The sequence below is a fragment of the Sylvia atricapilla genome, chromosome 5, assembly GCF_009819655.1.
Source record: "Sylvia atricapilla isolate bSylAtr1 chromosome 5, bSylAtr1.pri, whole genome shotgun sequence".
NCBI classification, from domain to species: Eukaryota; Metazoa; Chordata; class Aves; order Passeriformes; family Sylviidae; genus Sylvia; species Sylvia atricapilla.
The window spans coordinates 30139300-30148915 of NC_089144.1; the positions used below are offsets into that span (position 1 = coordinate 30139300).

Sequence of the window (9616 nt, forward strand, 5' to 3'; positions counted from 1 at the left end):
AATTCTGAAGTTTCTTGTGACCATGAGTTCCTAAAATAAACTATTTCTTAAGAGACCTGGCAACCACTGTACCAGGATGTGTGTCCCCTGGCATTTTAAAGCCTGTGTAAAGGTTCATCTGAGATTCAAGCAGAGCAGCTTTTCCTTTGGGCACCGTTTTGCATCATGATGCCCAGGAGGATTTTCAGAACTGCCTTGACATTGCCTGCGCTTAATAAATTCCCCATTAAGTGTTTGAAAAGCAGGTGCTGAAATTAGCAGCAGTGTGAGGTAAGCAGCGCACTGGAGAGCTGGCTGCACGGCTCACTGACGTGTGGCTCCAGCTTCACTCATTGCCCCTCTGTCACGGAAACACTACAGGACCAGACTGCCAGGAACACAGCTCCCTGCTTTGCTCCCAAGGAATCTTTGCCACACAAAAGTAACAAGCTCTGTCTGTTTCAACCAAAACCCTGCTTCTACAAAAAACTCATTGAATGAAGACTTTTCACAAGGGCGTGTAGTGATAGGACAAGGGGGAATGGCTTTAAACTGAAAGAAGACAGGTTTAGGCTAGATATTAGGAAGAACTTCTTCACTGTGAGGGTGGTGGGCACAGGTTGCCCAGAGAAGCTGTGGAGGCCCCATCTCTAGAACTGTTCAAGGTCAGGTTGGATAGGGCTTTGTACAACCTGGTGTAGTGGAAGGTGTCCTTGCCCACAGCAGAGGGGTTGGAACGAGATGATCTTGAAGGTCTTTTCCAACCCAAACCCTTCTATGATTCTATAAGACAGAGCAAAATCTTAGAGCAAGCTGAAGCACCAGCAATCATTTCAGCACATTCCATGTTTCAGTCAGACAAGTTGCTTCTGAAGCATCATGACAGTGGGCACACCTCTGAATATGCGTCAGGCTCCTGCTAGGGTAAGTGATTTACTAAAAAACCACCAAAACAAACCCCTGAAACAAACAAACAAAAAAATCTTGAATGAAATAATGCATAGCACTTCCAAGTATGAGAAAACATGATCTCAGTGTCAAAATATGAGGAGGGTGAGGAGAGAGTGATGGGGCTGGGAACTGAGTTCATTGTCATGGCATGAACTCATCACAGATCTTTGGCAAAGTAAAACCAACATGTCCTCTGAACCTCCACCTATAAAATTAAAATGATAATAGTGACACTAACACTCAGTTTGTGAAGTGCTTGAAGATTCAGAGACAAAGGGTGATACAAGTGTGATACCTGGAATAAAACACTATGCAAATCACAAAATTTTCGCAATGATAACTTTAGAGATATACAGAGAAAACCCTGTGTCACTGCTAATTACTCTGGACATTCTCCACAGTCAATGGAGTAGAGGTGGTCACATGAATTTCATCCCCAAATCACCTACTCTAAACTTCAAGTTCACCCACATGACAAATCACAGTGTCTAAATAAAATCTAAAATCCCAAAGGTTAGGGTTCATGTCAACTAGCTTAATTCCCTACAAGTCAAGTGTCCACTCCAGGCCTGTCATTTGGCCTCTACAGCAGAGCCTGGTGCTGCTGGACGACAACTGCAGTCACACTGAGCTGTTCCCTGTAATTGCAATAGCTTTGCTCCCAAAATGAGATTCAACACTGGGATAGCTGAGCATAGCTGAGCTAAACAAGTTGCTATCTCAGGTGCATGTGCTGCTAGTGCTGTGAGAAAAAAACCCAAAATTGCTTCAACTAATAAAAATTCACCATATGTTGTTACAGAGCTATATTGGAAGCACCAGGGTAATACTTGCACTTTTACAGCCTTTTGATTCAAGAAATGTCTTAAAAGAAATGCAAATGAAAATGCTATGTTGGCAAAGGTTCTTAGGCTGATCTTTATTCCTAATTCACATTTGAAGACAGTACATAATCACGTGAATAGTGACTGCAGAAATCCCAATCACCTCGGTCACTGTGCCTACTCTGTCCAGCCTTAAACCTCTCAAAAGGAAAACTTCCAGAGACCTGCCATTAAACCTCTCTTTCCAGACATACACCTAATAAATCATAAAGGACAAATAGGAATTTTGCTCTTATTTCAAATTTTCCTACTCAGTTGGGCAAGCCCTCCTTCTTGAAGAAGGCATCACCCCAAGAAAAAACCAGCAAAGAGCTAATAACTCTTCAAAATGAACCTCAAGGATCTGTGCTTGGTACTGACCTAGCTTTTCTGTTTAGTAGAAAAAGCACTGCTCCAGCCTAGCAGCTTAGCTTTCTTTTTAAACATCCCATCATCTGTCTTGTAAAAGCCATTACAGATAATTTTTTTCTTGTGTGCTCCTTGAAGAATATGGGAAAGATTATAACTGGTCATAACTTCAGGAGGACTACAAGACAACACAAGAAGATAAAATGGGTTTCGAGACGATACAAGAAGATAAAATGAGTTTACTATTTTCAAGGACACCAAGACCTTCACATGCTATTACAACACATTCCAAGAACTGTGTCATTTTCTCTGTTGACCTGTGAAACATTAAAAAAAAAAATTCCCTGCAACTCCAGTTTCCTGGACTTTTAAAATTCCACAAGAGCAGTAATGGGATCAAAACCTTAATGTTTGGAAAAAAAAATATGATAATACAGACAATCTATTTCTTCTGGTTCATACATGAATCCTTTCTAGGCCATACATAGAAGAGGTATAATCTCAGAAAACACTTTGCTGGAAGTTGTGTTTCCAAAAAGAACATCATCACTCCTGGTAGTAATTGCAGGTTTAATTCACATGCTTTTTTTTTTTTTTTTTTTTTTTTTTAATATCCTGTAAATAAGACAGTTCCAAAAGTGTCATCTTAAGGCACATGGCTGCTCAAAGCTGACCCAGTATGTGAGAGGCATTTGGGTAAGTGGCCAAGCTGCACAACATCTAGTCCACCTCTGGGTACGGTTTTTGCAATGTGGCACTTCATTCACTGCGTGCTTCCCACAGTCAAATGGTCTTGGGGTTGGTAAATATCCAAGACACACTAAGCATGATTAACTTTGGAATTCAAGTTAATTTACTCAAAAGACAAAATGTGACTCAACTTTCTTCTCAAACGGAGTTTTGCGAAGAACTCCTCTTGGCTGGTTACAAGTCATCAGAACCCTGCACCTGAGTTTCACACAAGCTGTTTTTATTCCTGCAAAACCTTAGATGTGACACATCTTTCTTTGCTCATAGTTTTGAAAGTTCTTTCAAAGAAGAGCAACATGACCGGTAAAACACCATGGATATAAATAATGAAACACTGAAACTCTGCGTATGGACTATTCAGTTAAATGACCAAAAACAAGAATAGGCTTTGTACGTAACAGTATCACGCTGGGAGGCAGGGAAGCAACTATCTCCTTTTTGTCCCACATTAGTGACACCTGACATGAGGGACATAATGCTCCAGACTTACTCCTCATCTACAGAAAGGACAAAACGGAGAGATTAGAGAAGAGCCACTGAGATAACAAAGAGCTTGGAAATTAGACTGACTCACATCCACTGAGCAAACATCTGCAGTGCTTGAAATGTCATTGCCTCCAGCTCCTCAGCTCTGCCCCTCTGCAGCAGGCTGCAGCCACAGGAGCAGTGGAAGGAAGGAGGTCCACCCTGGCTCCAGTGGTGTCCCAGGTGGGCCCAGGTGCCACAGAGAACCAGCAAGGTGCCAGTGCATGCCTGTCCTGCCCATCAGCAACAGCACCAGGGTGAGGGCAGCGTGGCAGCCTTTGAGCTGCTGCAGCCATTTGCTTGGTGTCTGCAAGCCACCACCCCTCATTTCCAGACTCCTGTCCCTCACAGCCCCTACGGTATGCAGGATGGAAACAGTTAAAAGATAAGGCGGGGGGGTAGGAAAGCAAGTAGAAGTCTTGGGAAGGAAGCTCAGAAAAAGGGCGCTATAAATCAGAAGTGATGAGAACAAATGTGGATTGTCAGCCTTTCTTTTGGTAGTGCATGACCTTGTGCTGCAACAGGAAAATGTTCCTGCTCTGGCCCATCACTCCCCATACTGCCCTTCCATGCTGCCATAAAGAAAGGGAAGACAGTCCCAAATTAAGTCTCGACAGGCTACTCAGCTGATCAAAGGCAGGCAAATAAGAAACCATAAAATCCCAGCCTGATTCACCAAGTGATTCATTACTTTAGGCAAAACACTTAAAGATGAGCTATAAAGGAAAATGGTTTTAAGTACATTTTTGTTTTGAGCCCTTCCCAGTCAATTTAGGAAAGGCATTTGGCAGAGGACTATAGTCACATTTTTTCCTAATTATATTTCTTTGCGAAATCCTCTGGACAGTCTCAGTTTTTAGAAGAGACCCCACAACGCACCACCACAAATAAATGCACTCTTGTCTTCCACAGAAAGTGGAAACACTGTGAGTGGGACTTTATGGGTCGCTGCAACAAAACACACTATCCAGATGTATTTTTAAGGGTTAAACAGCAGCCATTTAAATAAACTTTTGTACTACAGAAGGTAGAATCCTTTCTATAAGTTCATGTGTAACTCATTTTCCTCTCCCCCGGTTTACAAGTAATTTCTCTGCCTCAGTTTTCTTGACTGTAAGAGACTCAAAGCAATATTTAGCTGATAAGCTTGGGCAAATATTGAAAGAGTTAACTGCAAAACATGAAAAAGCTGCCATTTTTCCCAAGAGCAGCTGCTCAAACTTCTTGGATTGGATTAAGGTCACAGCAGTAAGTATGCATCAGAAAGAAAACTGAATTCAGGCTTAAAATATTTAAATATTTCCACAACATCCACTTGCCTTCACAATACAAACTTTTAAGTGATTGTTATTATCATGTTATTTGCTATGCAGATTCCAACAGAAATGAGCAAGATGCTAAAAAGGGAGAGACAAGCACCGGAGAAAGGAAAGCCCCATTTCTGCTCAGTCACCACTCTTCCACTGCTAAGAAGAAGCTCCCAAAACAGCAAACACAGACAAAATGTAGGACAGAGACCCAGGAGGAGCAGCCTGCAAGCAGGAAGGCCGAGAGAACACTGCCTCCCCCTCCATCCTTTAAAACGCTTGTAAAAAGCAGGATCTGGGCACGAAAGACAATTGGTCCTCCACATTTTACAGCAGTCTGCAGAAAGCCTCAAACTCAGGGGATAATCCTCTTCACACGGGTATGTGCAGCTTGGGGCTCACTGCCAACAATGTCTCCCATCCTCACCCAGCCTGGAGAGCCCAGTTGGTCCAGCCACAGCACAGACAGTCTCAAGCTACAAGACGGAGGATGCTGCAGTGTGCTCAGTGAAGTGCTGTCTCTATGGTGCCTCTTAAAAAGAAAAAAATCCCAACCTTCCAAAAAGGAAAGTCAAATAGGAGTCATTCAGTACGACAGTGAAGCAGATCCCATTTTAGTCAGTGAATTTCCACCGAGCCTCAGCAGAAGGCCTCAGCCTCCCAGCAATATGGCAGTTCGGAGACCTCACGCAGGTATTGCAAAGAGGATTTCGGTGCCATTTCAGCGGGGTTCCTAGCCTGGAAAGGGCAGTTATTGATACCTATACCCTTCAGCAACAGATGGAATTTCCTTTTAGAGGCTTTTTAAACAAAGTCGGTGTTTTGGTAGCAAATGAAGTAAAATTTAGATGGAGGATGCTGTTTCTTTCTCCCCAGTAGCTGTTTTTCCTTCTCATCTATGAAGGTTAGATAGGGAATTTTTGCTTTGGGTTTTTTGGGGTTTTTTTTTAATTCCTGCAATATATTTTATCAACCAACACGTGTCTTTTTCTTACACTACTTTTAGAACAACGTCCATTCTGTTATTTTGCCTTTCAAGCAGAAGTAACAGCCAAACCAACCTGAAGAACGAAGCAGAGCACAGGTTCCTATTTATAATTTGGAGTAGAGGTTGGTAGAAAAGCCCCACAGCAGTCAGGGACTCTGAACGGCCTAGGGACACGAGGTGAGAGTTCAGCTGGTGGCACAAGGAAACTATCGCTTCTCATGCCATAAAATCAGCTGCCAGATCCAGGGTCTCTCAGTCCTTCCAATGGCACACAGACAAAGCACACTTCGTGGTCTCCTCTCTCACAAGGAATCAGACACATCCTAGCTACAGGTTGCATTACGAACTCTGCAAAACAATGGCACAAGCCCCCTGCCACAAGAGCGAGCCGGACGCACACACACGTGAGCCAGCGCACCCTCGGGCATTCACTCGGGCCTCTTTTTGTTCTCGCCTTTGCTCACTAAAAGCGACCACCTCAGCTGTTACTATGTATTTACGAGCACCACGCACACGCGTGCGCGCCGTGGGCCCAGCCTGCATTTTCTGAATACCGTAAAACTCGCACTGACCCCACGGCAGCGCTGGCCTTAAGGAAAAGGCAGCAGCGTTCCCCAGGCACGGCTACAACGCGGCCGCGCACCCTGCGGGGGCTGCGGCACCCGCGACCCGGCCGTCATAAGGGGCAAACTCATTTATTATTACTATTTTTTTTTTCTTCGCTGCCAGCAGAAGCCCGTAGCCGCAGACTGTCAGGTTTTCGGTGTATTTCTGCGGGTTTTGTTTGCTTGTTTGTGGGGTTTTTCCATGCCCGCCTCAGCAATCGGCGCGGGCAGCATCGCCTCCCGCCTCCGGCGAGGCAGCGCGCCCCAGGCGCGGGGAGATGCGGCATGGCCGCCCCGGCCCCTCCGCCCCGCCGGACCCCAGCCCCGCCCGGCTGCCCGCCGGCATCTTTGGGGTTCGCACCCGGCAGCAGCGGGGCGAGCGGACACGTTTCGCGGGTGATGGGGGAGGGTTGCGCAGACGGCGGGGACAAAGCCCGCGCTGCGCGGCCGCGACGAGGAGACAAAGGGTGCGCGGGGAGCCGCGGCCCCATCCCTCCGACTGCATTAGCTGCTGCTGCCTACCTTCCCCAGGAGCCGCGGGGACCCTCTGAGACGCGATCCACCTTTTCCGCCGGGATCCGGCTGGAGAAGCCCGACAAATAATTACAGGAATAAAAATAAAATAAAATTTAATTAAAAAAAAATGAAGAAGAAGAAAAAAGAGCGAGGAGGGCGAGAAATTAAACTGGCGAAGCTAAAGCCCTTCTTGCTCCAGCCGCAGGCGTGAGCATGTGGAGGCGGGCGGGATGGCGGCACGGAGCGCGCTGCGCGCGCCTCTGCACGCTCCCGGCGCCGGGGCCGCGCCGTCACCAGGTGCCGCGGGAGCGGGGCTCCGGGGCCGGGCGCTCGGACGTGTCCGGGCAGGGGACACACGGGCCCCCCGCCCGCACGGACCTTCAGCACCTTTCTTTATTTAAAACAAAACAAAACAGAAAAAAACCACCACTGATTTTTTACTCTTTTTACTACAGACAATAATTTTTCTCTCTTTTTTTCACGCCACGGTTGGCCACAGGAGAACCCCTAGTAGGCAGGCTGGATTTTTGTGGCTTGAAATGATTATGGAATATCTGGAATTGTTGTGTTAGCCGATTTCCGTTTTCTCATGCAAATTATATACATTGAAATGATGCCATTTCTGCAAAAAGGTCAGAGCATTTCCTGCTGGGGCACCACACCTTCCTCATAACGAACGGGGAATTCAATGCACGGATGATTTGCTGTAGCTTGTTATTTCCATACTAATATCTAGAAAGCATTATATGAGCTTTTTGGCTTGGAAAAAACTTTTCAAGAACTAACCTGAAGCAAGATGGTGTTGCAGCTGTCCTTGGCTCCCCCCTCTACAGAACACATGACTTGCATGGGGTATCACAAGGCAAAGAATGAAAGGGTGATGGAGCCTTTGGGTGCAGTTTGCCTGGCCACCCATGGAGGGTAATGGCTTCTGGGAAGCTTTCATGACAGCTCTTTCTTTCAGAAGCTTCTTGAGATGCTTGCTCTGGAGTTTCCACTACTGGGTCTCCTAAATGTCAGGCCAAAAAGGCAGATGACACGATGACACACATGAACAGCTGTGGTTTTCAAATTACTGACTTTGCATATACAAATTGGATTCCTGTTTGGGTGCTTCTTTTTTTTTGCCTTTTTTTTTTTTTTCCCTCTCTCAATCGAGCAGTTCACAGAATCATAGAACAGTTTGGGTTGGAAGGACCTCTAAAGGTCATCTAGTCCAACCCCCAGCAATGGACAGGGACATCCTCATCTACATCAAGTTCCTCAGAGCCCCATCCAGCCTGACTTTGAATGTTTTCAGGGATGGAGCATCCACCACTCCTCTGAGCAACTCTTCCAGTGTTTCCTCACCCTCTTTTTCATTATATCTAACATAAATTGACCCTCCTTCAGTTTAGAACCACCACCCCTTGTCCTATTGAAACAGGCCCTGCTAACAAGTTTGTCACTCTTTCTTATAGGCTCCCTTTAGGTGTGAAAGGCCGCAATAAAGTCTCCTTGGAGACTTCTTTTCCCCAGGCTGAACAACACCAACTCTTTCAGCCTTTCCTCATAGGAGAGGTGCTCCATACCTATGATCATGATCATGGCCCTACTGCTCCAACAGCCCCATGTGTCTCCTGTGCTGAGGACCCCAGAGTTCTCTGAATGCAAAGAGCTGTGCAAGCACTAAATTAATTAGTACCTATTGCACCCTGCCAGGACAAGAGCCATATCATCCCAGTATTGAGTGAAGCCCAAGGAATAGCTAGCTGCACAAGAGCATTGAGGCAAGGCTGATCTTTCAGTCTTACTTGTGTGATTAAACCTCTCACGTCAGAATTATATGGTATATGATCATATCATAGCTCAGTTCCAGAGAAATTTAAGATTGACAAAAGATGTGGGACTAGATTCCAAGTCAGGGGCTTCACTCCCCAGCCAGCCCTCAGTGCGAGGTACTGTGCCTGAAAGCAGAGAAGCAGGTATTTGCAATTCACTCTGACTCAATTAGACTTATATATTGTAAACGGAAAATAAATCTCTCCCCCAGATTATTGAATAAAAATGTGTATTATATAGTGGATGGGGTCAGGTGGTGTTGCTGTAGGGAATAAGAGGAAACAATTTTGTTTCTTTAAAACAAAGCATGTATCAGGCTATCAGGCGAATGATCATTGATTTGATGTGTTCTGCTACCTCCTTTCCTTTTACAGTTTTAAAGGCAGGCTATTTGATTCTTACCTTGTCACATGCATTCTTAGAATGGAGGTAATTATTTTTCATAGAATTTTAAAAAAAGTATTTTTAATGTATCTCAACACAGCTCCAAAAAAATGATAGCACTTCTCAGAAAGAGAAGCTATTTTACTTTGCATCTTTAGTATTTCAAATTTCTCCAATCTCCCTCTCTCTCTGACCTTTTATCACTGTTGGTTCTGTTTGCCTTGATATGCTGTGAAAGTTTGATGTTTGTGGCAAGCATCTTCTAGTTCTAGTTTTATGGTTTCTTGTAAGCTTTTATTCAACAGGTTTTCCTGACAGTCACTCCTTACTGACCCTATTCACTCCTCTTTTGTCTTTCCCTTTATTCTTTTCACTCATTATCTCATCCCTATTTCTGGTTTAGTGATATACCACAAAGATTCAGGAATTTACCTTAATGTTTTTTCTTTCTTTCCTATCTAAAACCGGTATAAGATGGGCATCCATCTCAAATCTCTTCTTGGATGCATTGCAATGCACTTTTATCTAGTCAAAATGGATCCTCTTTTCTTTCCTCTG

The 9616-nt window shown here is 44.9% G+C and overlaps 1 protein-coding gene across 2 annotated transcripts in view; it reads right to left on the minus strand.

Moving 5' to 3' along the window:
* The window catches only part of SLC38A1 (solute carrier family 38 member 1), a 42432-nt gene extending 35406 nt beyond the window's left edge, over positions 1–7026 (minus strand). Inside the window, exon 1 of one of the 2 annotated variants that reach the window (XM_066319071.1) lies at positions 6860–7026. The gene's annotated coding sequence lies outside the window, so the exon portion shown is untranslated. Of the gene's footprint in view, positions 1–6837 lie in introns of both variants that reach the window. The other variant, XM_066319070.1, reaches the window with a different exon arrangement.
* Positions 7027–9616: the final 2590 nt, after the last annotated feature.